The sequence below is a fragment of the Scyliorhinus torazame genome, chromosome 18 (genome assembly GCF_047496885.1).
Source record: "Scyliorhinus torazame isolate Kashiwa2021f chromosome 18, sScyTor2.1, whole genome shotgun sequence".
NCBI lineage: Eukaryota > Metazoa > Chordata > Chondrichthyes > Carcharhiniformes > Scyliorhinidae > Scyliorhinus > Scyliorhinus torazame.
Window position 1 is genome coordinate 159674214 of NC_092724.1, and position 27408 is coordinate 159701621.

Consider the following 27408-nt stretch of genomic DNA (forward strand, 5'->3'; position numbering starts at 1 on the left):
TACTACCGTGCTGCCTCGTATACTACCCTGCTGCCCTGTATACTACCCTGCTGCCCTGTATACTGCCGTGCTGCTCCGTATACTACTGTGCTGCCCCGTATACTACCCTGCTGCCCTGTATACTACCGTGCTGCCCCGTATACTACCCTGCTGCCCCGTATACTACCGTGCTGCCCCGTATACTACCCTGCTGCCCCGTATACTACCGTGCTGCCCCATATACTACCGTGCTGCCCCATATACTACCGTGCTGCCCCATATACTACCGTGCTGCCCCATACGCTACCGTGCTGCCCTGTATACTACCGTGCTGCCCTGTATACTACCGTGCTGCCCTGTATACTACCGTGCTGCCCGTATACTACCGTGCTGCCCCGTATACTACCATGCTGCCCCGTATACTACCCTGCTGCCCCGTACGCTACCGTGCTGCCCCAGAGACGGCCTTTGTTTGGTGGGAGGGACTCGGAACCACCAAAATCGGGGGTGCGGCTGAATGACCTGGCAGAATTCCTGAGGTTGGAAAAGTTTACGTTCATATTCAGAGGGCCAATCAATGGGTTCGCCCGGAGGTGGAAGCCGTTCATCAACTTTTTTAAGGAGGAATCAGGGGTTCGTAAAGAGAGGGGGGGAGCGGGGGGGTTTAGGGGGTTAAAATGGGGATGGCAGGACAGGAGGACGGGAAGGGCGCGTGTGTTGATTATTTATTATTTTGTACCAGTTTGTTCTTGCTCTTATTTATGTGTTTGTTGTTTATATAAATGCCTTAATAAAATATATTTTTTAAAAAGCTCCTGTACTCGTTTCTCCGCGTTTTTCTGGGACATTGCTAACTCGATGGCCCATTTCAATGTGGCCTCCACCAACAGCTTCCTTTGCGTCGTTGTGGTATTTATCCCACAAACAAGGGGCTGGTTTAGCACAGGGCTAAATCGCTGGCTCTGAAAGCAGACCAAGGCAGGCCAGCAGCACGGTTCAATTCCCGTACCAGCCTCCCCGAACAGGCGCCGGAATGTGGCGACTAGGGGCTTTTCACAGTAACTTCATTTGAAGCCTACTTGTGACAATAAGCGATTTTCATTTTCAAACAAGCCTATCCCTCGACATTTCTGATAGGAATGACCCAAAGTGACAGTGCTCTGTCAGCCACCTAAGGCAGGTCAAGAAGTCATTCACTAACTCGTCTATACAGCTGTGCTGAACCTGGAATGTTGCATTATACCGGATGCATCATAGTGGTCAGAAACTAGTAAAACCAACTCATTGAATGACTCAGAATCCGGAGCAGCTGGGTAGGTAAGGCTCTTTATAATCCTGAATGTCGGAGCCCCGCAACCTATTAAGAGAATCACCTTTTGCCAGTCTTCTGTCAATATGCCACTGGCCTGAAAGAAATACCTCATATGTTCCATGCATTGGGACAAATCTTCCAGGCCTGCGACGAAGGCCTCCAGTTTACCAAAGAGTATAATTTTTGAACCTTAAATCCTCCTGTTGCTGCATGGTCGTCTTCTGGGATGGCTGGGGCGTCTTGAAACCGAGTCCAGAGTTTCCTTTTTTCTTGCGGCCAGTTTTTAATGACCAAGGAATGATAAAGATTTATTTTCCTTGAACATAAAATTTGCCATGGCAGTAACTATAAACAAATCACAATCCCCGTTGGGACAAGCAACATGCCGGTCCCTGCTCGGGTTGGCTTTAATGCTCGGCTTTACGAATCCCAGCTGAGTGGGCCTCGGCCCACTACCGGAGAAGCTCGGACTCCATGAGCCTCATTGGGAGATAGATAATGGTTTCCTTGTGAGCCTTGTGGGGGTTATGACAGAGGTTATGCCTTTCCATTGAACTGATGGCCATTTAACCATATTGCTGTAGGTCTGGATTCATGTAGGCCAGGCCAAACCAGGTAAAGAAGGCAGAGTTACTTCCCTAAAGGGCATTAATGAACCAGATAGGTGTTTGCAACAATTGACGATGAATTCATGGTCATCAATAGATTTTTAACTCCAGATTTTTATTGAATTCAAATATCACCATCTGCTGTGGTGGGATACGAACTCAGGTCCCCAGAGCCTTACACTGGATCTCTGGATTACTCATCTAGTAACAATGCCACTGCATCACCGCCTCCCCTCCCCAAAAGGTGAAGCTAGCTTGAGAGGTTCTATGGCCAACTGATGGTTAAATTCATTTTTCTTCTCATGGTAAGGCAGCAACAAATGACCTCAAAACCTTTTGGCAACAGAGAAGAAAATAATCACTCAATGCAATGGAGGCGCAGTGTACATCAGTGTACATCAGTGTACGTCAATGTACATCAGTGTACGTCAATGTACATCAGTGTGCGTCAATGTACGTCAATGTACATCAGTGTACATCAGTGCACATCAGTGTACATCAATGTACATCAGTGTACATCAGTGCACATCAGTGCACATCAGTGCACATCAATGTACATCAGTGTACATCAGTGCACATCAATGTACATCAGTGCACATCAGTGTACATCAATGTACATCAGTGTACATCAGTGCACATCAGTGTACATCAATGCACATCAGTGTACATCAATGTACATCAGTGCACATCAGTGTACATCAATACACATCAGTGTACATCAGTGTACATCGATGCACATCAGTGTACATCAGTGTACATCAGTGCACATCAGTGTACATCAATGCACATCAGTGTACATCAGTGCACATCAATGTCATCGATGTACATCAGTGTACATCAATGTACATCAATGTACATCAGTGTACGTCAGTGCACATCAATGTACATCGATGTACATCAATGTACATCAGTGTACGTCAGTGTACGTCAGTGCACATCAGTGTACATCAATGTACATCAATGTACATCAATGCACATCAATGTACATCACTGTACGTCAATGTACATCAGTGTACGTCAGTGTACATCAATGCACATCAGTGTACATCAGTGTACATCAGTGCACATCAGTGTACATCAATGTACATCACTGCACATCAGTGTACATCAATGCACATCAGTGTACATCAGTGTACATCAGTGCACATCAGTGTACATCAGTGCACATCAGTGTACATCAGTGCACATCAATGCACATCAGTGTACATCAGTGCACATCAGTGTACATCAGTGCACATCAGTGTACATCAATGCACATCAGTGTACATCAGTGTACATCAGTGCACATCAATGTACATCAGTGCACATCAGTGTACATCAGTGCACATCAGTGTACATCAATGTACATCACTGCACATCAGTGTACATCAATGCACATCAGTGTACATCAGTGTACATCAGTGCACATCAGTGTACATCAGTGCACATCAGTGTACATCAGTGCACATCAATGCACATCAGTGTACATCAGTGCACATCAGTGTACATCAGTGCACATCAGTGTACATCAATGCACATCAGTATACATCAGTGCACATCAGTGTACGTCAATGTACATCAGTGCACATCAGTGTACATCAATGCACATCAGTGTACATCAGTGCACATCAATGTACGTCAGTGCACATCAATGTACGTCAGTGCACATCAGTGTACATCAATGTACATAAGTGTACATCAGTGTACATCAGTGTACATCAGTGCACATCAATGTACGTCAGTGCACATCAGTGTACATCAATGCACATCAGTGTACATCAGTGCACATCAGTGTACATCAGTGCACATCAATGTACGTCAGTGCACATCAGTGTACATCAATGTACATAAGTGTACATCAGTGTACGTCAGTGCACATCAGAGTACGTCAGTGTACATCAGTGTATGCCAATGTACATCAGTGTACATCAATGTACATCAGTGTACATCAGTGTACGTCAGTGTACATCAATGTACATCAGTGCACATCAGTGTACGTCAGTGTACATCAATGTACATCAGTGCACATCAGTGTACGTCAGTGTACATCAATGTACATCAGTGTACGTCCGTGTACATCAGTGTACATCAATGTACATCAGTGTACGTCAGTGCACATCAATGTCATCGATGTACATCAGTGTACATCAATGTACATCAATGTACATCAGTGTACGTCAGTGCACATCAATGTACATCGATGTACATCAATGTACATCAGTGTACGTCAGTGTACGTCAGTGCACATCAGTGTACATCAATGTACATCAATGTACATCAATGCACATCAATGTACATCACTGTACGTCAATGTACATCAGTGTACGTCAGTGTACATCAATGTACATCAATGTACGTCAGTGTACATCAGTTTACGTCAGTGTACATCAGTGCACATCAATGTACATCAATGTACGTCAGTGTACATCAGTTTACGTCAGTGTACATCAGTGTACGTCAGTGTACGTCAATGCACATCACTGTACGTCAATGCACATCACTGTACGTCAATGTACATCAGTGTACGTCAGTGCACATCAGTGCACATCAATGTACATCAATGTACGTCAGTGTACATCAGTTTACGTCAGTGTACATTAGTGTACATCAGTTTACGTCAGTGTACATCAGTGCACATCAGTGTCATCAGTGTACGTCAGTGTACGTCAGTGTACATCAGTGTACGTCAGTGTACATCAGTATACGTCAGTGTGCATCAGTTTACGTCAGTGTACATCAGTGCACGTCAGTGCACGTCAGTGTACATCAGTTTACGTCAGTGTACATCAGTGCACATCAGTGTACATCAGTTTACGTCAGTGTACGTCAGTGTACATCAGTTTACGTCAGTGTACATCAGCGTACATCAGTTTACGTCACTGTACATTAATGTACATCAGTATACGTCAGTGTACATCAGTATACGTCAGTGTGCATCAGTTTACGTCAGTGTACATCAGTGCACGTCAGTGTACATCAGTTTACGTCAGTGTACATCAGCGTACATCAGTTTACGTCACTGTACATTATTGTACATCAGTATACGTCAGTGTACATCAGTATACGTCAGTGTACATCAGTATACGTTAGTGTGCATCAGTATACGTCAGTGTACATCAGTATACATCATTCCCCAACCATGTCAAAGCTTCCAGGTTATTTTGAAATACTATTTACAGATTCCACTTAGCATCAGCATTTTATCCATTTACAAAACATTCCGATTACTGAATACAAGGCAGGCTTTCCGAGCGCAAAGAATGTGTGTAATATTGTAGCTGTGCAGTGAGTATCTGAACGTCTGCAGGCGGACACGGCCACAGTGTACGAATTGCCGGGGTTTGGAACATTCAGTGTGCTCCAGTGATCCATCGTCATGTTCTACAGCATACAGCCGGGCCTGGCGGGCCTCACTCACTGAACCTCTTGTCCAATCGGAACACAAACAGCCAGAAGGGCTGAATTTCTGCGACAGCTCTTGGATTGGATTGGATTTGTTAACTGTCACGTGTACCGAGGTACAGTGAAAACTATTTATCTGCGTGCAGCTCAAACAGATCATTTAGTACATGAAAAGAAATAGGATAACACAAGGTACACAATGTAAATACACAGACCAACACCAGACCCATTCTGTAATTGTTTCTCCGGCACCCAAATATATATCTACCCCCCCCCCCCCCCCCCCGATGCCTACTTATGTGTTATAAATAATATTGCCAATTGTACAGAGTTGCTGCTTTTGAGCTGGTGCATAATACCTCAGTAGTTACTTTATTTTATTTTATATTTATTTTTTATTATTACTTTTTTTGGGGGGGGTTGTGTGTGTGCCCATCTCTTCTACATATATACATATATCTTATTCTGTGTACATAACGGGAAATGTACTTTGTTCAAAAACCCAATAAAAAACATTTATTTTTTAAAAATACATAGACACCGGCATCGGATGAAGCATACAGGGTGTAGTATTAATCAGGTCAACCCATAAGAGGGTCGTTTAGGAGTCTGGTAACAGCGGGGAAGAAGCTGTTTTTGAGTCTGTTCGTGCGTGTTCTCAGACTTCTGTATCTCCTGCCCGATGGAAGAAGTTGGAAGAGTGAGTAAGCCGGGTGGGAGGGATCTTTGATTACGCTGCCCGCTTTCCCCAGGCAGCGGGAGGTGTAGATGGAGTCAATGGATGGGAGGCAGGTTCGTGTGATGGACTGGGCGGTGTTCACGACTCTGAAGTTTCTTGCGGTCCTGGGCCGAGCAGTTGCCATACCAGGCTGTGATGCAGCCCGATAGGATGCTTTCTATGGTGCATCTGTAAAAGTTGGTAAGAGTTAATGTGGACATGCTAAATTTCCTTAGTTTCCTGAGGAAGTATAGGCGCTGTTGTGCTTTCTTGGTGGTCGACGTGGGTGGACCAGGATAGACTTTAGGTGATGTGTACACCTAGGAACTTGAAGCTGTCAACCATCTCCACCTCGGCCCCGTTGATGCTGACAGGGGTGTGTACAGTACTTTGCTTCCTGAAGTCAATGACCAGCTCCTTAGTTTTGCTGGCATTGAGGGAGACATTGTTGTCGCTGCACCACTCCACTAGGTTCTCAATCTCCCTCCTGTATTCTGACTCATCGTTGTTCAAGATCCGATCTACTATGGTCGTGTCATCAGCAAACTTGTAGATGGAGTTGGAGCCAAATTTTGCCACGCAGTCGTGTGCGTATAGGGAGTATAGTAGGTGGCTAATTATGCAGCCTTGCGGGACCCCGGTATTGAGGAGTATTGTGGAGGTGTTGTTCATTCTTACTGATTGTGGTCTGTGGGTCAGAAAGTCGATGATCCAGTTGCAGAGTGAGTAGCCAAATCCTAGGTTTTGGAGCTTTGATATGAGCTGGGCTGGGATTATGGTGTTAAAGGCGGAGCTGTAGTCAATAAATAGGAGTCTGATGTAGGAATCCTTGTTGTCGAGATGCTCCAAGGATGAGTGTAGGGCCAGGGAGATGGCATCTGCAGTGGACCGGTTGTGGCGGTATGCGAATTGCAGTGGATCTAGGCATCCTGGGAGTATGGAGTTAATGTGCCTCATGACCAACCTTTCAAAGCACTTCATTACAATCGATGTCAGGGCCACTGGACGGTAGTCATTGAGGAACATTACCTGGTTCTTCTTTGGCACTGGTATGATGGTGGTCTTATTGAAGCAGGTGGGGACCTCGGAACGGAGTAGGGAGAGGTTGAAGATGTTCGTGAGCACATCTGCCAGCTGATCCACGCAGGCTCTGAATGCAGGATCAGGGTTCCCGTCCGGGCCCGTCGCCTTCCGAGGGTTCACTTTCAGGGAGGCCGATCTGACATCAGAAGCTGTGACGGAGGGTATGGATGTGTCTGTGGCTGCTGGGGCAGTCGACAGCGGATGATGGTTTCCTGCTCGAACTGAGCATAGAATGTGTTGAGTTCATCGGGGAGAGGTGCGCTGTTGCCGGAGATACTGATCGGCTTTGCTTTGTAGCCTGTTATGTTGTTTAGGCATTGCCACAACCGACGGTAGTCTGTAACGTTAGTCTGTGACTCTAGCTTAGTCTGATATTCTCTCTTGGAATCCCGGATGGCTTTGCGGAGGTCATACCTGGATTTCTTGTATAGGTCAGGGTCGCCTGACTTGAACGGCTCAGACCTGTAGGGAGTCAATCTCCCGATTAAGTCATAGTTTCCCGTTGGGGAACATACATACTAATTTCTTTGACACGCATATTTAGCTATGAGGAGCGGTTGAATAAACTTGGTTTGTTCTCACTGGAACGACGGAGGTTGAGGGGGTGACCTGATAGAGGTGTACAAAATTATGAGGGGAATAATCAGAGTGGATAGTCAGAGGCTTTTCCCCAGGGTAGAGGGGTCAATTACTAGGGGGCATAGGTTTAAGGTGCGAGGGGCATGGTTTAGAGGAGATGTACGAGGCAAGTTTTTTTACACAGAGGGTAGTGGGTGCCTGGAACTCGCTACCGGAGGAGGTGGTGGAAGCAGGGACGATAGTGACATTTAAGGGGCATCTTGACAAATACATGAATAGGATGGGAATAGAAGGATACGGACCCAGGAAGTGTAGAAGATTTTAGTTTAGACGGGCAGCATGGTCGGCATAGGCTTGGAGGGCCAAAGGGCCTGTTCCTGTGCTGTACTTTTCTTTGTTTCTTTGTTCTTTGTTCAGTCATCCACACATTTGCTGATGAAGTCTGTGACGGTGGTGGCATACTCGTTTAGGTTGATCGCTGAGTTCTTAAATATGGACCAGTCCATTGACTCCAAATAGTCATGATGGAGTTCTTCTTTTTCCTCGGACCAGCACTGCACGACCCTCTTAGCCGGATTCCCTGCTTAAGTTTCTGCTTGTATGCCGGGAGAAGGGGCACTGTCTTATGGTCTGATTTTCCAAACTGCTTTCGGGGGATGGAACGGTAGGCGCCCTTGATTTGAGTAGCAGTGGTCGAGAGTGTTGTCGTCTCTGGTGGGGCAGGAGATGTGCTGGTGGAATTTTGACAGTACACTCTTGAGGTTGGCCTTGTTGAAGTCCCTGTCCACGATGAACAAGGTCTCTGGGTGTTCTGTTTCATAGTTGTTTATAACTGTGTACAGTTCGTACAGCACCTTCTTCACTTCTGCCTGGGGTGGGATGTAGACCGCTGTGATAATGACTAAAATGAACTCACATGGAAGGTAGTACGGGCGGCACTTCACGCTCAGGTATTCCAGGTCCTGGGATCAGTAGTTCGCCTGGGTCGCCACATCCAAGCACCAGGAGGAGTTGATGAGGAGGCAAACCCCTCAACCCTTTGCTTTGCCTGATGACGCGATGTGGTCCATCTGGTGAATTGAGAAGCCTTCAGGTTGTATTGCTGGGGAGAGGAGTCTTGAACTCTTAAGGGCTTATGAACTGCAAATTCTAAATAAAACTGTTGAATCCATGAGTCCCACAAAATTCAACAGTACAAACCAATGAGTAAGAAATAAAAGTGCAAATAGAACGGTATTGTTGAGCGTCACATAAAGAATGCCAAGTTTTCTGTCTTGTCCAGAAACAAAAGTTGGACATCTCCATAAAATGCACCATGTGCATTTGTGCTTTGATTTTCTGCCTTCATTTTGTCCCCTCTCCTGTGGCCCGGTGCCTCTCCAAGGCACAAGTCACCCCCAGTCTCAGGTCACGCCTTCTCCCAGCTCCCCTCCATTTTCAACTGGACGTAATGCAACTCTCTTTATTGTTGAATTCCTCTTCAGTCAGACGTTCAGCTTCTTTCCTGTAGTTTTCATTGGTGCTGCAAAGTAATAACTCTCTCCATAACTGTCCATATCTCCTTCATTGGCCAGCTGCTTGAGGGCAGCTCAGTATTCAGTGAAACTGTGGCTGTCAAGGCACAACCTCCACAGTGCCTCCTGCAGCTCAACCAGTTTCTGCTTTATTGTGTGTTCAACATACCCTGACAAGAATAATTCCAGTCCACATACAAAATATATTGCATTGGCAGCATGTGAGTGAGGTGCGCTCGATCTTTCTGTGTGATTTCCCTTCAACAAAATACTCACATTATAGGGGAGGTTAGTTCACTTGCAGCTCTGTTGACTTTCTGCACCTTTCATTCACAGTGATAATGACTGCTAGCATGGGCATTTTCTTTTAATAAAACCATGCAAATAAAATTAGGATAATGCAGGGGTGGATTAACAATGAAACACACCTTGCCGTGTGATGGAGGGGTGGGGAGAGTGAAATGGGGAGGATGGGATAGAAGAGGGGGGGAATGAGGATGAAGGGGGGGTGGGGGTGAAGGGGTATGGATGGTGACAAAGGGGAGATGGACCGAATAAGGAGAATGGGGGTGAAAGAGGGGGATGGGAGGTTGAAAGGAGGGGGATGGAGGTTGGGGAAGGTAGGATGGGGATGAAGTAGGGGTATTGTGGAATGAAGAAGGGGGATGGGGGGGGGGGGGGGGTGAAGAAGTGAGATGGAGTAGAGGGAATTAAATACCTGCGACGCTGGTTTCCAACATCCGGAGCTGGGATTTCATGTGCCCCGCCCACATGTCAGTCGCTCCCGCTGGTGCTTTCTCAGATTCAAACTCCCGAAGACAAAAGCAAATTACTGCGGATGCTGGAATCTGAAACAAAAACAGCAAGTACTGGACAATCTCAGCAGGTCTGACAGCATCTGAGGAGAGAGAAGGGGGAGCCAATGTTTCGAGTCTGGAGGATGCTTTGATAAAGGATGCTTGGTCACATGCAGCATAGGTAATGCAGTTCCAAACGGCGAAGTCTCCACAACGCCTGCGCAGAACTGAGAACTGGAGAGGATCAAATAATTCCTGCCCCCTCATCTAGCCTGGCTGAAAATACAGTAAGACGTCTTACAACAGCAGGTTAAAGTCCAACAGGTTTGTTTCAAATCACTAGCTTTCGGAGCACTGCTCCTTCCTCAGGTGAATGAAGAGGTAGGTTCCAGAACCATATATAAATACACACATATATAGACAGCATCAAAGATGCAATACAATGCTGTGTGCAATGGTAAAGAGACTGTGTTTGGTGGCTCTGTGCGAGACTGTGTTTGGTGGCTCTGTGGAAGACTGTGTTTGGTGGCTCTGTGGGAGACTGTGTTAGGTGGCTCTGTGGGAGATAGTGTTAGGTGGCTCTGTGGGAGATAGTGTTAGGTGGCTCTGTGGGAGACTGTGTTAGGTGGCTCTATGGGAGACTGTGTTAGGTGGCTCTGTGGGAGATAGTGTTAGGTGGCTCTGTGGAAGACTGTGTTAGGTGGCTCTGTGGGAGATAGTGTTAGGTGGCTCTGTGGGAGACTGTATTAGGTGGCTCTGTGGGAGACTGTGTTTGGTGGCTCTGTGGGAGACTGTGCTGGGGGGCTCTGTGGAAGACTGTGTTAGGTGGCTCTGTGGAAGACTGTGTTAGGTGGCTCTGTGGGAGACTGTGTTGGGGGGCTCTGTGGAAGACTGTGTTAGGTGGCTCTGTGGGAGACTGTGTTGGGTGGCTCTGTGGAAGACTGTGTTGGGGGCTCTGTGGAAGACTGTGTTAGGTGGCTCTGTGGGAGACTGTGTTGGGTGGCTCTGTGGGAGACTGTGATAGGTGGCTCTATGGGAGACTGTGTTAGGTGGCTCTGTGGGAGACTGTGTTAGGTGGCTCTGTGGAAGACTGTGTTAGGTGGCTCTGTAGGAGACTGTGTTGGGGGGCTCTGTGGGAGACTGTGTTAGGTGGCTCTGTGGGAGACTGTGTTAGGTGGCTCTGTGGGAGATAGTGTTAGGTGGCTCTGTGGGAGACTGTGTTAGGTGGCTCTGTGGGAGATAGTGTTAGGTGGCTCTGTGGAAGACTGTGTTAGGTGGCTCTGTGGAAGACTGTGTTGGGGGGCTCTGTGGAAGACTGTGTTAGGTGGCTCTGTGGGAGACTGTGTTGGGTGGCTCTGTGGAAGACTGTGTTAGGTGGCTCTGTGGAAGACTGTGTTAGGTGGCTCTGTGGGAGACTGTGTTTGGTGGCTCTGTGGGAGACTGTGTTAGGTGGCTCTGTGGAAGACTGTGTTAGGTGGCTCTGTGGGAGACTGTGTTAGGTGGCTCTGTGGGAGACTGTGTTGGGTGGCTCTGTGGAAGACTGTGTTAGGTGGCTCTGTGGGAGACTGTGTTAGGTGGCTCTGTGGAAGACTGTGTTAGGTGGCTCTGTGGGAGACTGTGTTAGGTGGCTCTGTGGGAGACTGTGTTGGGTGGCTCTGTGGAAGACTGTGTTACGTGGCTCTGTGGGAGACTGTGTTAGGTGGCTCTGTGGAAGACTGTGTTAGGTGTCTCTGTGGAAGACTGTGTTAGGTGGTTCTGTAGGAGACTGTGTTTGGTGGCTCTGTGGGAGACTGTGCTGGGGGGCTCTGTGGAAGACTGTGTTGGGGGGCTCTGTGGAAGACTGTGTTAGGTGGCTCTGTGGAAGACTGTGTTGGGTGGCTCTGTGGACGACTGTGTTGGGTGGCTCTGTGGGAGACTGTGTTAGGTGGCTCTGTGGAAGACTGTGTTAGGTGGCTCTGTGGGAGACTGTGTTAGGTGGCTCTGTGGGAGACTGTGTTAGGTGGTTCTGTAGGAGACTGTGTTTGGTGGCTCTGTGGGAGACTGTGCTGGGGGGCTCTGTGCAAGACTGTGTTTGGTGTCTCTGTGTTAGGTGGTGTGGTATTATCAGGTATTGCAGTACCCGAGAGGCTGAAGACCGTGTTAGGTGGTTTGTGGAAGACTGTGTTAGTTTCCTCTGTGGGAGACTGTGTTAGGTGGCTCTGTGGGAGACTGTGTTAGGTGGCTCTATGGGAGACTGTGTTAGGTGGCTCTGTGGGAGACTGTGTTAGGTGGCTCTGTGGGAGACTGTGTTAGGTGGCTCTGTGGGAGACTGTGTTATGTGGCTCTGTGGAAGACTGTGTTAGGTGGCTCTATGGGAGACTGTGTTAGGTGGCTCTGTGGGAGACTGTTAGGTGGCTCTGTGGGAGACTGTGTTAGGTGGCTCTGTGGGAGACTGTGTTAGGTGGCTCTATGGGAGACTGTGTTAGGTGGCTCTGTGGGAGACTGTGTTAGGTGGCTCTGTGGGAGACTGTGTTAGGTGGCTCTGTGGGAGACTGTGTTAGGTGGCTCTGTGGGAGACTGTGTTAGGTGGCTCTATGGGAGACTGTGTTAGGTGGCTCTGTGGGAGACTGTGTTAGGTGGCTCTGTGGGAGACTGTGTTAGGTGGCTCTGTGGGAGACTGTGTTAGATGAATCTCTCAGTGATGTATAACTGTAGACTCAGTGAGATTAGCTGAAGAAGCATCATTATCACTGATGGATATCGCATATAAGGAAATGACCAATGTTCCAAACAAGTGACAATCCTTCTATTTCACACTGCTTTCTCCTCAATCCTGTCCAGAGAGGAATATTTGTTTGCAAATCTTCTCCAGACACATATAACTTTTAATATGTCACAAGTAGGCTTACATAAACACTGCAACGAAGTTACTGTGAAAAGCCCGTAGTCGCCACATTCCTGCGCCTGTTCGGCTACACAGAGGGAGAATTCAGAATGTCCAAATTACCTAACAAGCACGTCTTTCGGGACTTGTGGGAGGAAACCAGAGCACTAGGAGGAAATCTATGTTGCACAGTTATTAGAGAAGGTAGGTTGGTCAAGAAAGTTGGTTTTAAGAAGAGGTGCAGAGGTTTACAGAGGGAATTCCATGTTTATTGCCTTGGTATCTGAAGGTGCAGCCACCAATGATGAAGCAATTAAAATTGGGGGTGCTTATGAGGCCGGAATTAGAGGGGTGCAGATACTAGGAGGGTTGTACGACAGAAGAAGAATAAGAGATAGGGAGGAGTTAGCGCATGGAGGGATATGAAAACAAGCATGTTAGCATTTATTGCAAAAGAACTGGAGTATAAACATAGAGGTGTTGTTGTAATTTACAGGGTGTTGGTGAGACCACATCTGGAGTATTGTATCCAGTTTTGGTCTCCTTATTTGAGGAAGGATGTGGTGACATTGGAGGCAGTTCAGAGGAGGTTCACCAGATTGATTCCGGGGATGAAAGGGCTGATGTACGAGGATAGATTCAACAGATTGGGCTTATACTTGCTGGAGTTTAGAAGAATGAGAGGGGATCTATTTGAGGTGTATAAAATACTGAAAGGGATTGAAGAAGTAAACATGGACCAAATGTTCCCCCTTGTGGGCAATCTAGAAAGAAAGGTTACAGATATAGGTTGAGAGGCGGTAGATTTAGAACTGAAATGAGGAGGAACTACTTCTCTCAGAGGGTGGTGAATGTGTGGAACTCACTGCCCCATATTGCGGTGGAATCTGAGTCATTAAATGGTTTCAAGAAGGAGATAGATATATTTCTTTTTTTTTAAATTTAGAGTACCCAATTCATTTTTTCCAATTAAGGGGCAATTTAGCGTGGCCAATTCACCCAGCCTGCACATCTTTGGGTTGTGGGGGCGAAACCCATGCAAACACGGGGAGAATGTGCAAACTCCACACGGACAGTGACCCAGAGCTGGGATCGAACCTGGAACCTCGGCACCGTGAGGCAGCAGTGCTAACCACTGCGCCACCGTGCTGCGAAATTCACAGATTTTAACCGTACTACTAACCTTCCTCGGGAAATGTGAAGAAATTAGAAGTCCCCAACATCACAAACTAGAGGCGGTGAGCTCAATGAGCCTTATCTCACTGTACGTTTTCCTCAGTCCGTATGTTATTAGTCCCAGTTAGGTTTTGAGGTTTCCCACCTGATAATATGTTTCCCCATTTTGAAGGAAATGTTGAACTGAAGCCTCATAGGTCTCTCCAAGTGGATATGAAAGATGCCTGGGCACTGTTTGAAGTGTAGCGGAGCTATCCCAGTGGCCTGGCCAACCAAAACCAGTTATTTATCTCATTGTTTGAGGGAACTTGCCTGTTTCATCTGTCAACGCAACGAGAGTGACTTACAGCCCTGCAGAAACTGCTTAGGATGTGATTTTAATGGATTTTAAATGGTTCTAAACAACTTTTAAGATGTGAAAGATGCAATATAAAGACAAAAAAAAAAATCTTTGTAAGTCCAAAGCCCCTTTCATAACTTGCGGGAGCCCCAAAGTGTGAAGTCCCACAATGAAGCAATTCTCTTGCAGCAGGCAATGAGATAATCTGCTGATTTAGATATTAGACATCCAGGACACAGGGGAAGCTCACCTGCTTTCTTCAAAATAGTGCCGTATGATTTTCTACATTCACCTGAGCGGGTGGATGGGGGTCTCAGTTTCAACATCCCACCTGGAAGGCTGTACCTCTGACACCGCAGGTCTCCCTCAGTTCTACGGTGAATTATCAATTTGAGCTCAGGTGTCGCAGAGTGGGATGTAAAACCCACGACGCTGGTGACTCAGAGTCAAGAACACTGTTCACTGAACCGCAGCTGCTGGTTAACCAAGTTCATTTTCATTTCTTCTAGGCTGCTGAAATACATTAAAAAGGCAGGAAAATTTCAATCCCTTTTTCTGGATTTTAATTTGGTTTCATCAAACAATGTCAGGCTGGGGGACGTCTCATCTAAAAGAGTTCGCCACGTTTGGTGCTTTTTAAGCAAATCTCAAGGTGAGAATTGGTCTTTGTGTGTTGCTTGCGCTGTCTTATTCAACAGTAAAGTATCAGGAGCATACTTAGTCAAGAAAAGAGAGAAATACATTAACAAGTATTGGGTTCTGGCATGGCCACCTCCTGCTTTCAATAGCAGCAGGAATCTGTGCTACTTTGAACCTGTTCTCTATTAAGTGCCTTCATGAGATGTCAAGGAGGAGTTTGAAAGGAATATGTGCATTTTATGATGTAAATTCATTATTCTGATCTCTTTGAAATCTGTCGCATTCACATCCAATTTAGTGCAGCAAGCAGTCTCTTTCCTTCAATATTTTATGGTGGTTTAACGGTGAGAGACTCCCATTGTTCAAACTGCTGAATACAGCAAATATTTTTCAGACCTTGACTGTGAGTTTGGACATATTTAACTGGTGTCTGTCATTATTTATTCTTAATGTTAATTTAATTGTGACACATTTGCTCTCTGCAAATAATCTAACTGTTTAAAATAATGTGTCAATATAGCTGTTATGGAGAGATTATTAATCTTCTCATCTGCACCAAATTGTCAATCTGGCTGAGGCCACGGGCAGGATTCTCTGTTCCAGAGACTAAGGGCGCGATCCTATGGCCAGAAAAGCCTGGCCGTTGACATCCAGGGGGCCCCGCTGCCGGCATCTACCCGGCTCGCAATGCCTCACGAGATTCAATGCAATCTCGCGAGACGTTGCAATGTGAATCCCGCCCACAATGGGCGGGATCACTTTTTAGCAAATATGCATATTAGAACGAGGCCGTCAGCCTCACTCTAATGTGCAGATTCTCGAGGTACCTGAGGCTTTGGGATTCAACCCTTTTGCCTCAGAGACCTCGGGCGAGTGCTGTTCAGCACGGTCAGATCTATCGCACACCTACATGATGGATGTGCTCTCCAAAATGGGGTTTGGGGAGGGAATTCGCAATTGGATCAAACTACTCTACACAAACATCTATAGCGCAGTCTCAATCAATGGGTGGGAATCAGAAAAGTTCCAGATCAGATCTGGAGTCAGGCAGGGCTGCCCTCTCTCCTCTGCCCTTTTTGTGTGCTGCATAGAACCTTTTGCCGAGTCCATCAGGAGGGATCCGGGTATAAGAGGAGTGACGATCCCAGGCAGTGGAGGCATGCAAGTCAAGGCCTCCCTGTACATGGACGACGTTGCCGTCTTCTGCTCGGATCCTGCGTCTGTACGCAGGCTCTTAACCACCTGCGACCAGTTTGAACTGGCCTCTGGAGCCAAGGTAAACCGGGGCAAGAGCGAGGCCATGTTCTTTGGGAACTGGGCCGACCGGTCCTTTGTCCCCTTCACTGTCAGGTCAGATTACCTGAAGGTGCTGGGGATATGGTTCGGAGCTGCTGGGGCGTGCACCAAAAACTGGGAGGAGCGCATAGGAAAGGTAAGACAGAAACTGGGCTGGTGGGAGCAACGCTCCCTCTCCATTGCGGGCAAAACCCTGGTCATCAGGTGTGAGGTACTCTCGGTGCTACTGTACGTGGCGCAGGTCTGGCCCATAACCCGACCCTACGCCACAGCAGTCACCCGGGCCATCTTCAAATTTATCTGGCGATCCAAGATGGACCGTGTCCGAAGGGACACCATGTACAAACCTCTGGAGAAGGGAGGGCGGAACGTACCCAACGCCTCCCTCATCCTGTTGGCCACCTTTGTGTCCAGCTGCATCAAGCTGTGCGTGGACCCCCAGTATGCAAACACCAAGTGTCACTACATACTGAGGTTCTACCTGTCCCCGGTGTTGCGAAGGATGGGCCTGGCCTCATTGCCGCGGAACGCTCCAAGTAGTTGGACCGTACCGTACCACCTGTCCTTTGTGGAAAAGTTTTTGAAGGAAAACACCTTTGACCACAAGGCAATGAAGCAGTGGTCAGCACGTAATGTCCTCGAGGCCCTCAGGGAAAAGGAGACCGTGGAGGACGTTGGATGGTTCCCTGAGCAGACTGCCAGAGTCATCTGGCAGAACGCCTCATCACCAGAACTTTCAAACAAGCACCAAGACCTAGCTTGGCTGGTGGTGAGAAAGGCCCTCCCTGTCAGATTCTTCATGCACACCCGAAGGCTCTGCACCAATGCACGCTGCCCTCGGAGTGGCTGTGGGGGAAATGAGACGGTCACACACCTCCTTGTGGAATGTGCCTTTGCAAAGAAGGTCTGGAGAGAGATGCAGTGGTATTTGTCAAGGTTTATCCCAAACAGATCTGTGACACAGGACTCTGTGCTCTACGGACTGTTTCCAGGGACACACACCGAGACAAATATCAACTGCTGCTGGAAGGTCATCAACTCGGTAAAAGACGCTCTTTGGTCTGCCCGAAACTTGCTGATCTTCCAGTGCAAAGAATTGTCCTCGACCGAGTGTTGCAGACTGGCACATTCCAAGGTCCAGGACTACGTGCTGAGGGACGCACTCAAGCTTGGGGCAGCTGCCGCCAAGGCGCAATGGGGAAAGACCACTGTGTAAAGTCTTTCCAGCAAATGTACACCGAGGGGCGGGTAACAGTGTAAAGCCCCTCGGTCTGGGCAACCAACACTCCAATGTATAAAACAAACATGACAATGTAAATATTTAAGAAGGAATTGTAATGTAAAGAGTGATATGTGTATGACAATATCAAAATTGAATGAAAGAAAGTCAAGGCAACATGTAACCCTGCCGGAAATGTACAGTCAAGACAATTTGAAATGTTTCTGTAATGCTCATGATAAATTTTTATGAATAAAGTATATTTTTTTGAATAAAAAAAAAAAAAAAAGATCTATCGTCGTTAAGCCGGTGTTCTTCTCTGACCACTGCCTCCTACTGGCCGACTTCCTGCAGGAAGACCAGGGGGTGGGCAGGGGGACATGGAAGCTGAATGCAAAACTGTTGACTCCAGAGAACCTCGAGGAACTCAAGAGGGATTACAAAGGTTGGAGAACCGTGAAACCCCTCTTTGAGTCTCCACATCTCTGGTGGGAAGCAATCAAGGGGAACATCAAAAGGTTTTTCATCCTCCAAGGCATTCAAAAGGTGAGAGAGAGACGAGGGGCCATGTCCAGGCTCCAGAAATGTATGCAGAATTTGCTCCAGCTGCAGTCGATGGGGGTTGATGTCAAGGAGGATCTCCACGAGGTGAAGAGCCAGCAAGCCTCGCTCTACACCTCGGAGGCCTCCAAGGTTATCTTCCGTTCCAGAGTCCACTCCGTGGAGCAGGATGAAAAGTGCTCACGCTTCTTCTTCCAAAAGGTGCACAGAGAGATCTCTGTGATCAGCAGCCTGAAGGAAGAAGATGGCTCTGTAAAGTCATCGCAGTCTGACATCCTGAGGATCAGCAAATCCTTTTATGCCGGACTGTATGATCTGAAGCCAACAGATTTCTCAGACTTTCCTGTCGTCTATCACGGAGGTCTTAGGCGACAGCGAGCGGGAAAACCTGGACAAACCGCTAACTCTGGAAGAGCTGACAAAGGCCGTCAGGTCCTTTGAGACAAGTAAAACTCCCAGAAGCGACAGCTTACCGGCTGAGTTATATTCGGCTCTGTGGGACTGGATGGACCCAGACCTGCTGGAAGTGTACGAGAGTATGCTTCTGGACGGCAGCATGACCGAGTCCATGAGGAAAGGCATCATCACTCTCATCTACAAGCAGAAGGGGGAAAGGGAAGAGATTCGTAACTGGCGACCCATTTCACTGTTGAATGAGGATTCTAAAATTCTAGCCAAGCTCATCACCAATCGGGTCAGGTCTGCTCTGGAGTCGGTGATCCACCCTGACCAGACCTGTGCTGTACCCGGCAGCAAGATCTCTGATAGCCTCGCGCTACTCAGGGATACGATTGCCTACGTGCAGGACAGGAAGGTGGACACCTGCCTCATCAGCCTTGACCAGGAGAAGGCTTTTGACAGAATATCGCACATCATGGATGTGCTCTCCAAAATGGGGTTTGGGGAGGGAATTCGCAAGTGGATCAAACTGCTCTTCACAAACATCTATAGCGCAGTCTCAATCAATGGGTGGAATCAGAAAAGTTCCAGATCAAATCTGGAGTCAGGCAGGGCTGCCCTCTCTCCTCTGCCCTGTTTGTGTGCTGCATAGAACCCTTTGCCAAGTCCATCAGGAAGGATCCGGGTATAAGAGGAGTGACGATCCCAGGCAGCGGAGGCGTGCAGGTTAAGGCCTCCCTGTACATGGACGACGTCGCCATCTTCTGCTCGGATCCCGCGTCTGTACGCAGGCTCTTGAATGCCTGCGACCAGTTTGAACTGGCCTTGGGAGCCAAGGTAAACCGCGAGCCATGTTAGAACATAGAACATAGAACGATACAGCGCAGTACAGGCCCTTCGGCCCACGATGTTGCACCGAAACAAAAGCCATCTAACCTACACTATGCCATTATCATCCATATGTTTATCCAATAAACTTTTAAATGCCCTCAATGTTGGCGAGTTCACTACTGTAGCAGGTAGGGCATTCCACGGCCTCACTACTCTTTGCGTAAAGAACCTACCTCTGACCTCTGTCCTATATCTATTACCCCTCAGTTTAAAGCTATGTCCCCTCGTGCCAGCCATTTCCATCCGCGGGAGAAGGCTCTCACTGTCCACCCTATCTAACCCCCTGATCATTTTGTATGCCTCTATTAAGTCTCCTCTTAACCTTCTTCTCTCCAACGAAAACAACCTCAAGTCCACCAGCCTTTCCTCATAAGATTTTCCCTCCATACCAGGCAACATCCTGGTAAATCTCCTCTGCACCCGCTCCAAAGCCTCCACGTCCTTCCTATAATGCGGTGACCAGAACTGTACGCAATACTCCAAATGCGGCCGTACCAGAGTTCTGTACAGCTGCAACATGACCTCCTGACTCCGGAACTCAATCCCTCTACCAATAAAGGCCAACACTCCATAGGCCTTCTTCACAACCCTATCAACCTGGGTGGCAACTTTCAGGGATCTATGTACATGGACACCTAGATCCCTCTGCTCATCCACACTTCCAAGAACTTTACCATTAGCCAAATATTCCGCATTCCTGTTATTCCTTCCAAAGTGAATCACCTCACACTTCTCTACATTAAACTCCATTTGCCACCTCTCAGCCCAGCTCTGCAGCTTATCTATATCCCTCTGTAACCTGCTACATCCTTCCACACTATCGACAACACCACAGACTTTAGTATCTGTATCTGTAAATTTACTCACCCACCCTTCTGCGCCTTCCTCTAGGTCATTGATAAAAATGACAAACAGCAACGGCCCCAGAACAGATCTTGTGGTACTCCACTTGTAACTGAACTCCATTCTGAACATTTCCCATCAACCACCACCCTCTGTCTTCTTTCAGCTAGCCAATATCTGATCCACATCTCTAAATCACCCTCAATCCCCAGCCTCCGTATTTTCTGCAATAGCCTACCGTGGGGAACCTTATCAAACGCTTTGGGAACTGGGCCGACCGGTCCTTTGTCCCCTTCACTGTCAGGTCAGATTACCTGAAGATGCTGGGGATATGGTTCGGAGCGGCCGGGGCATGCACCAAAAACTGGGAGGAGCGTATAGCCAAGGTAAGACAGAAACTGGGTTGGTGGGAGCAACGCTCCCTCTCCATTGCGGGCAAAACCCTGGTCATCAGGTGTGAGGCACTCTCGGTGTTACTGCACATAGCGCAGGTCTGGCCCATTACCCGACCCTACGCCGCAGCAGTCACCCGGGCCAGGGATCTATGTACATGGACACCTAGATCCCTCTGCTCATCCACACTTCCAAGAACTTTACCATTAGCCAAATATTGGATGGACCAAGATGGACCGTGTCCAAAGGGACACCATGTACAAACCTCTGGATGAGGGAGGGAAAAACATACCCAACGTTTCCCTCATCCTGATGGCCACCTTTGTGTGCAGCTGCATCAAGCTATGTGTGGACCCCCGGTATGCAAACACCAAGTGTCACTACATAGTGAGGTTCTACCTGTCCCCGGTGTTACGAAGGATGGGCCTGGCCTCATTGCCGCGGAACGCTCCAAGTAGTTGGACTGTGCCGTACCACCTGTCTCTCGTGGAAAGGTTTTTGAAGAAAAACACCTCTGACCACAAGGCAATGAAGCAGTGGTCAGCATGTAATGTCCTCAAGGCCCTCAGGGAAAAGGAGACTGTGGAGGATGTTGGACGGTTCCCTGAGCAGACTGTCAGAGTCATCTGGCAGAACGCCTCATCACCAGAACTTACAAACAAGCACCAAGACCTAGCTTGGCTGGTGGTGAGAAGGGCCCTCCCGGTCAGATTCTTCATGTACACCTGAAGGCTCAGCGCCGTTGCACGCTGCCCTCGGGGTGGCTGTGGGGGAAATGAGACGGTCACCCACCTCCTTGTGGAATGTGCCTTTGCAAAGAAGGTCTGGAGAGAGATGCAGTGGTATTTGTCAAGGTTCATCCCGAGCAGCTCTGTGACACAGGACTCTGTGCTCTACGGACTGTTTCCAGGGACACACACCAAAACAAACATCAACAGCTGCTGGAAGGTCATCAACTCGGTGAAAGACGCTCTTTGGTCTGCCCGGAACTTGCTGATCTTCCAGTGCAACGAATTGTCCTCGACCGAGTGTTGCAGGCTGGCACATTCCAAGGTCCAGGACTACGTGCTGAGGGACGCACTCAAGCTTGGGGCAGCTGCCGCCAAGGCGCAATGGGGAAAGACCACTGTGTATGGTCTTACCAGAAAATGTACACCGAGGGGCGGGTAACAGTGTAAACCCCCCTCGGTCTGGGCCATTAACACTCCAATGTATAAAAGAAACATGACAATGTAAATGTTTAAGAAGGAATTGTAACGTAAAGAGCGATATGTGTGTACAGTTATCAAAATTGAATGGAAGAAAGTCAAGGGAATGTGTAACTCTGAGGGAAATGTACAGTCAAGACAATTCGAAATGTTCTGTAATGTTTATGATAGATTTTATGAATAAAGTATATTTTTTGAAAAAAAAAAACTGGTGGTCACCACAAATGAAACGGCGCTTGTGGGAGTCTCCCAGGGTATCGGAGGCCCCCAGCTGCATGCTCTTTGGGTAGGTAGGTGCCCTGGCACTGCTGGTGCCACCTGGGTACCCTGGGAGTGCCAGCTGGGTGCCAGCCTGGCACTGCTAAGGTACACAGATGTCACTGCCAGTTGGCATGGGCAGTGCCAAGCTGGCATTTTTTCATGTGATTGGGCTGGTGTTGCCCAGCATGGGTATTTGGGCGGGGGGGGGTCAGGGACTATTTTGGGGGCCTTGGAGATCGGGAATGGCGCCCGATCTCTCACTACACTGGGGACTGGAGAGTGGAGCTTCCCACTGTAAAAACAGGGCAATGTGCAGCCTCAGTCGCGTATTCTCCGTTCAGGCCCCTTATTCAACACCAGTCTGCGAGTGCCGGGAACCACGGGACTAAACACGCTCGCCAGGGGATTTCCTTTTTGGGAGAATCGTCGATGCCAGGACAGAATTGGTGGACTTCTACGACAGCAAGATTGGCTCCGCTCCCGGAGCAATTCATCAACCATTAATGGGCTAGCACCCTCGTCAGCTACAGCGTCTGTTTTCCGAATTTAGAAACCACACAAGTGAAACTCGCCGTTGGTAATTCTTCCTGGTGGAGGAGGGGCATTGCGGAGACCCCGGAGAATGACCGCTAATGATATGTGGGTGTCGTTTACTGTACGAGCGGAGTAGAACGCACAGATGCCGCTGTCGAGGCACCGGAGCATGGCATTCTGTGGGCGTACAGCGCCGGCCATGATTTTGGCCACACAACCATTGCCTTGTAATGCAGAACAATGCCAGCAGCGCGGGTTCAATTTCCGTACCGGTCTCCCCGATCAAGCGGCAGAATGTGGCGATTAGGGACTTTTCACAGTCACTTAATTGAAGCCTACTTGTGACAATAAGCGTTTATTAAATATTATTATTATTATTAATAATATTATTTCCTGATTTCATGGGCGGACGATGAAGAATCCTGTCCCACATGTTTATGGGAAAATCTGGATGATTGCACAGGGCAGCACGGTAGCACAGTGGTTAGCACAGTTGCTTCACAGCTCCAGGGTCCCAGGTTCGATTCCCGGCTTGGGTCACTGTCTGTGTGGAGTCTGCACGTTCTCCCCGTGTCTGCGTGGGTTTCCTCCCACAGTCCAAAGATGTGTGGGTTAGGTGGATTGGCAATGCTAAATTGCCCTTAGTGTCCAAAAAGAAGGTTAAGTGGAGGTTACTGGGTTAGGTAGATATGTGGGCTTGAGTAGGGTGCTCTTTGTAAGGGCCGGTGCAGACCCGATGGGCCAAATGGCCTCCTTCTGCACTGTAAAATCTATGATTCTATACAGGAGGGAGTCCTTGCCTGAATCTGGGGTTTCTGCACAATGAAGGAAGAACTACTTTGCCCTCAATGTGAGGGAATGTTCTAAATGAGTTCATGGAAATGGTATCTGATTGGCATTTGTAATATTAATCACAAACTTGTTCAAAAGGAATCTATATTTCTATCAGTGAGCCTGGATGATGGAATGAGTTGGAACAGTTGAAGATACTTTCTTCTTCCTCTCCACTCTGTCAGGCAATCTCTTATACCAGTCCAAGTGTTGGCCAAGACTCAGTGGGAATCACTCTCACCTCGGAGACAAAAGATTAAATCCTATTCCAGGGATTTGGCTCCATACTTCAGTATAGTACTGAGACGGTGTGGCTGACGGTGTGAGAGGTTAACCTGGCCTTCTTTCTTTTCTTTCTTGACACAATTTTCTACTGAAAGGTAGGACAATGTTTTCCCCAATGTACAGCATTAGTTTCCAGTTTTGTTTAAGAAATAACTGACATTAAAGTGTCACCTGAATCCCAATTCCTCGCCATCTCATGGGGATGTTCCCCTTTAGTTACTTTACACTGTGCAGTGGAGTCTAACTGACACGAGAGGGCAGCATAATCAGCAAGAATCTCCAGCCATGGCATTGTGGTTTCTGTCCCTATTTGACAAATACAACTTTGATAAAAACAAAATAACACTAAAATACAGTTCATAGCAACAATTATGCATTGCCCTTGCAGTTTATGAGTTAAATCCAGATGTTCTTCGCCTCACCTTCCCCCAGTCGTCCCCTCCTGCAAGGAGTGCAGGTGTCGAATCACATTTAGATTCCTGAGCTGGGGGATTGCATTTAATTTGTTCCAGGACAAACTGGGGATGGCCAGCGGTGCGATTTGCAAATTTAATGGCTCACTTTAACCTGGTTGAGTGAGGTGTACAGCAGGTGTGTTAAATTTCTTGCAGGCTGGTGTCAAATATTCAGAGATCAAAGCCTTAACACCTGACATCATAAAAGAACTAACCGGAGGGGCGCTGGTTTTACTATTAAATATATTAGATACACTATTAAGTACTATATTATATTCAGTATTAATACAATATCAGATACAGTATTGTGCACTGTATAGTATTAGACACTGTATTAAAGTAACAGGTACAATGTTATGATGATGATGTTTGGTATAGGATATAATTTATTATATAAGAACCAGTATGAGATATAACAACAATAACTTCTATTTAAATTGCACCTTTAATGTGGTACAACAACCCAAGGTTCACCACAAGGACATTCTCAAACAAAATGTGATACCAAATCACAGGAACAGATGTTAGGTCAGAGTCCAAAAGCTTGGTCAATAAGGTAGGTTTTACGGAAAGGCTTTAAAGGCAGAAAGCGAGAGAGAGACATAGAGGGTTAGGAATGCTAAGTGCCTTGATAGCTGAGCTTTCAATGATGGAGCAATTCAAATCTGTGGTGCTCAGGTGGCAAGAATTGGGGAATTGTGTGTATCTTGAAGCACTGTGGGGTTGCAGGAGATTACAGAGATAGAGAGGGGTAAGAGCATGGAGGGGTTTGAAAACAAGAATGAGAGTCTTAACATTGATGCTTTGCTGAACTGGGAGTCAATGTAGATCGGCGAGCACAGGAGTGGCAGACGGACAACACTTGGTGCAAGTTAGGAGAATGGATATCTTTGTGTTATGGAGGGTAGAAGATGAGAAGTTGAACAGGAGAACATTGGAATTATCAAGTCTCGAGGTAACCAAGTCAGTGGTGAGGATTTCAGTAGCATCTGAGCTGAGGCATGTGAAATATGGCCGTGGTTAGAGATGGAAATGGGCACTTTTAGTGATGTTGCTCATTGGAAAGTTTTTTTGGGATCAATTACAATATCAAGTTTATGAATAGTCTGGTTCAGGAAAGAATAGTTGCCAGGAGGAGGGGTGGATCATTGGCTCGGGAACGGAGTTTGTGGCAAGGTATCCCGATAGGCAGTCGGAAGAAATTTCTGCTCATCCAGTAATGAAACGAAATGAAAATCGCTTATTGTCACAAGTAGGCTTCAAATGAAGTTACTGTGAAAAATCCCTAGTCGCCACATTCCAGCGCCTGTTCAGGGAGGCTGGTACGGGATGTCAGACAAGTAGTGTGACAATTTAAAAGCAAGGCGGTTCGATAAGAACAAACAAAGAACAAAGAACAAAGAAATGTACAGCACAGGAACAGGCCCTTCAGCCCTCCAAGCCCGTGCCGACCATGCTGCCCGACTAAACTACAATCTTCTACACTTCCTGGGTCCGTATCCCTCTATTCCCATCCTATTCATGTAATATTGGATGTTGTCAGCATTCATGTGGAAACTGATTTTTTGATGATATTGGATCAAATACAGCATTTGATGTTGATGCTCCTGTCTTTATAGTGCGTGTGCTCTCACTGGTGATTGGCTGCAGTGTTGTGTGTGTTGATGGTCCCACTGTGTGTCCATCAGTGTGTGTCTGCACCATGATATACTGGTGTATACTATGACATCCCCCCTTTTATAAAAAATGTACCTGCGTGGCAATAAATAGTGTATGGTGAATGTTCCTGACTACGTGTGTAACGATCAAACGGAACAGAACAAATCAGAAAGTCCATAAGTCCACAAAGTTCACAAATTAAGTCTCTGAGGTGGTCGATGAATTCTGGTTGACCGTCAGGGTGGCACACCACTCATCATCTGGATCGATGCTGTATACCGACAGCGGCTGGTGTCTTTGCTTCGGGGACAGCCTGTTTTTCGTTACGACACCGACTCGAAAAGGCGCCTTCGGATCCTCGTTGTCGCTGCTGTGTGGGAGGTCTGCATCGGACTCGGTGACCGTGGGTGGAATTGCCCGAACATTCCTGCGAGGCTGGCTGAAACAATATGAAGTGGCAGGCTGAGCTGTTCGGCAGAAGGCAGCAGAGTGGCCCAGTCTGCCACATCGTAGGCATTGGCGAGATTCTGCAGGGCATTGCTGCTTTAAATGGGCAGAGCCACAGTTGCCGCAAGTCGTGACGTCAGCATGTTTGTTGCGCCACCGCGCATGCGCGGTGCGGTCGTGCGTGGTGCGCGCCTGCGTATTACGTTCCTCCACGTCGCCGTCCCCTCGTTTGGTGCGCACAAGAGTGGGAGTCCGCGAAAAGCGGGGAAAATGGCCGCCCTCATCCAAGCTGAGGCCCTGGATGTGCTCAATCACTTGGACCCGTTCCGCCTCGTGGGGACCTTGCCGTGCCGTTTCAGCCGCTTGTATATGGGTATACCGACTCGTGGCATTTTCATGTAAGACACAGGTCTCGATGGCGGTCGCTAGGGTGAGTTGCTTTACTTTGAGGAGCTGCTGACGTAGGGGGTCAGACTGAACACCGAAAACGATCTGGTCAGGTATCATGGAGTCGGAGGTGGGCCCGTAGCAGCAAGACTGCGCAAGGATGCGGAGGTGCGTGAGAAAGGATTGGAAAGGTTCATCCTTACCCTGCAAACGCTGCTGGAACACGTAGCGCTCGAAACTTTCATTCGCCTCTACACTGCAGTGAGTGTTAAACTTGAGGAGGACCGTCTTGAACTTCGTTTTATCTTCATCATCCGCAAAGGTGAGAGAGTTGAAAATGTGGATGGCATGGTCCCTGGCTGTGGAGAGGAGAAGAGCAATCTTTCTGGTATTCGAGGCACCCTCCCTGTCTGTGGCTTCGAGGAAGAGCTGGAAGCGCTGTTTGAAAATCTTCCAGTTGGCCCCGCGGTTGCCGGCGATGCGGAGCGGCGGCAGCAGGCTGATGTTATCCATGGTGCAGGATGACGGAATGCTGGCGGAAGGCAGATCACGTGCAGGTAGGTCTAAGGAGTGCTAATATCCCTCAACTCCTGGTATCATGATGTGTTGGGTGTTCTGGATCACATATAGGTCACCAACACTTGAAATAGTGCAACACTATTTTATTGAATCATTAACTGTTTAAACATACTCAGACTGTGGGTTAATACGATACTAGCTTTAACTAAAGACCTTTGCCTTGTCCTAATC

At 47.7% G+C, this 27408-nt stretch overlaps 1 long non-coding RNA gene across 2 annotated transcripts in view; it reads right to left on the reverse strand.

The window, feature by feature from the left end:
• LOC140395685 (uncharacterized) overlaps window positions 1–27408 on the reverse strand; it is a 137527-nt gene that overhangs the window by 61097 nt on the left and 49022 nt on the right. Inside the window, exons 2-3 of one of the 2 annotated variants that reach the window (XR_011936276.1) lie at window positions 14601–14863; window positions 9893–10022 (exon numbers count right to left, since the gene is read on the reverse strand). This is a non-coding gene — a long non-coding RNA (uncharacterized lncRNA). The remainder of the gene's footprint in view (window positions 1–9892; window positions 10023–14600; window positions 14864–27408) is intronic. The other variant, XR_011936277.1, reaches the window with a different exon arrangement.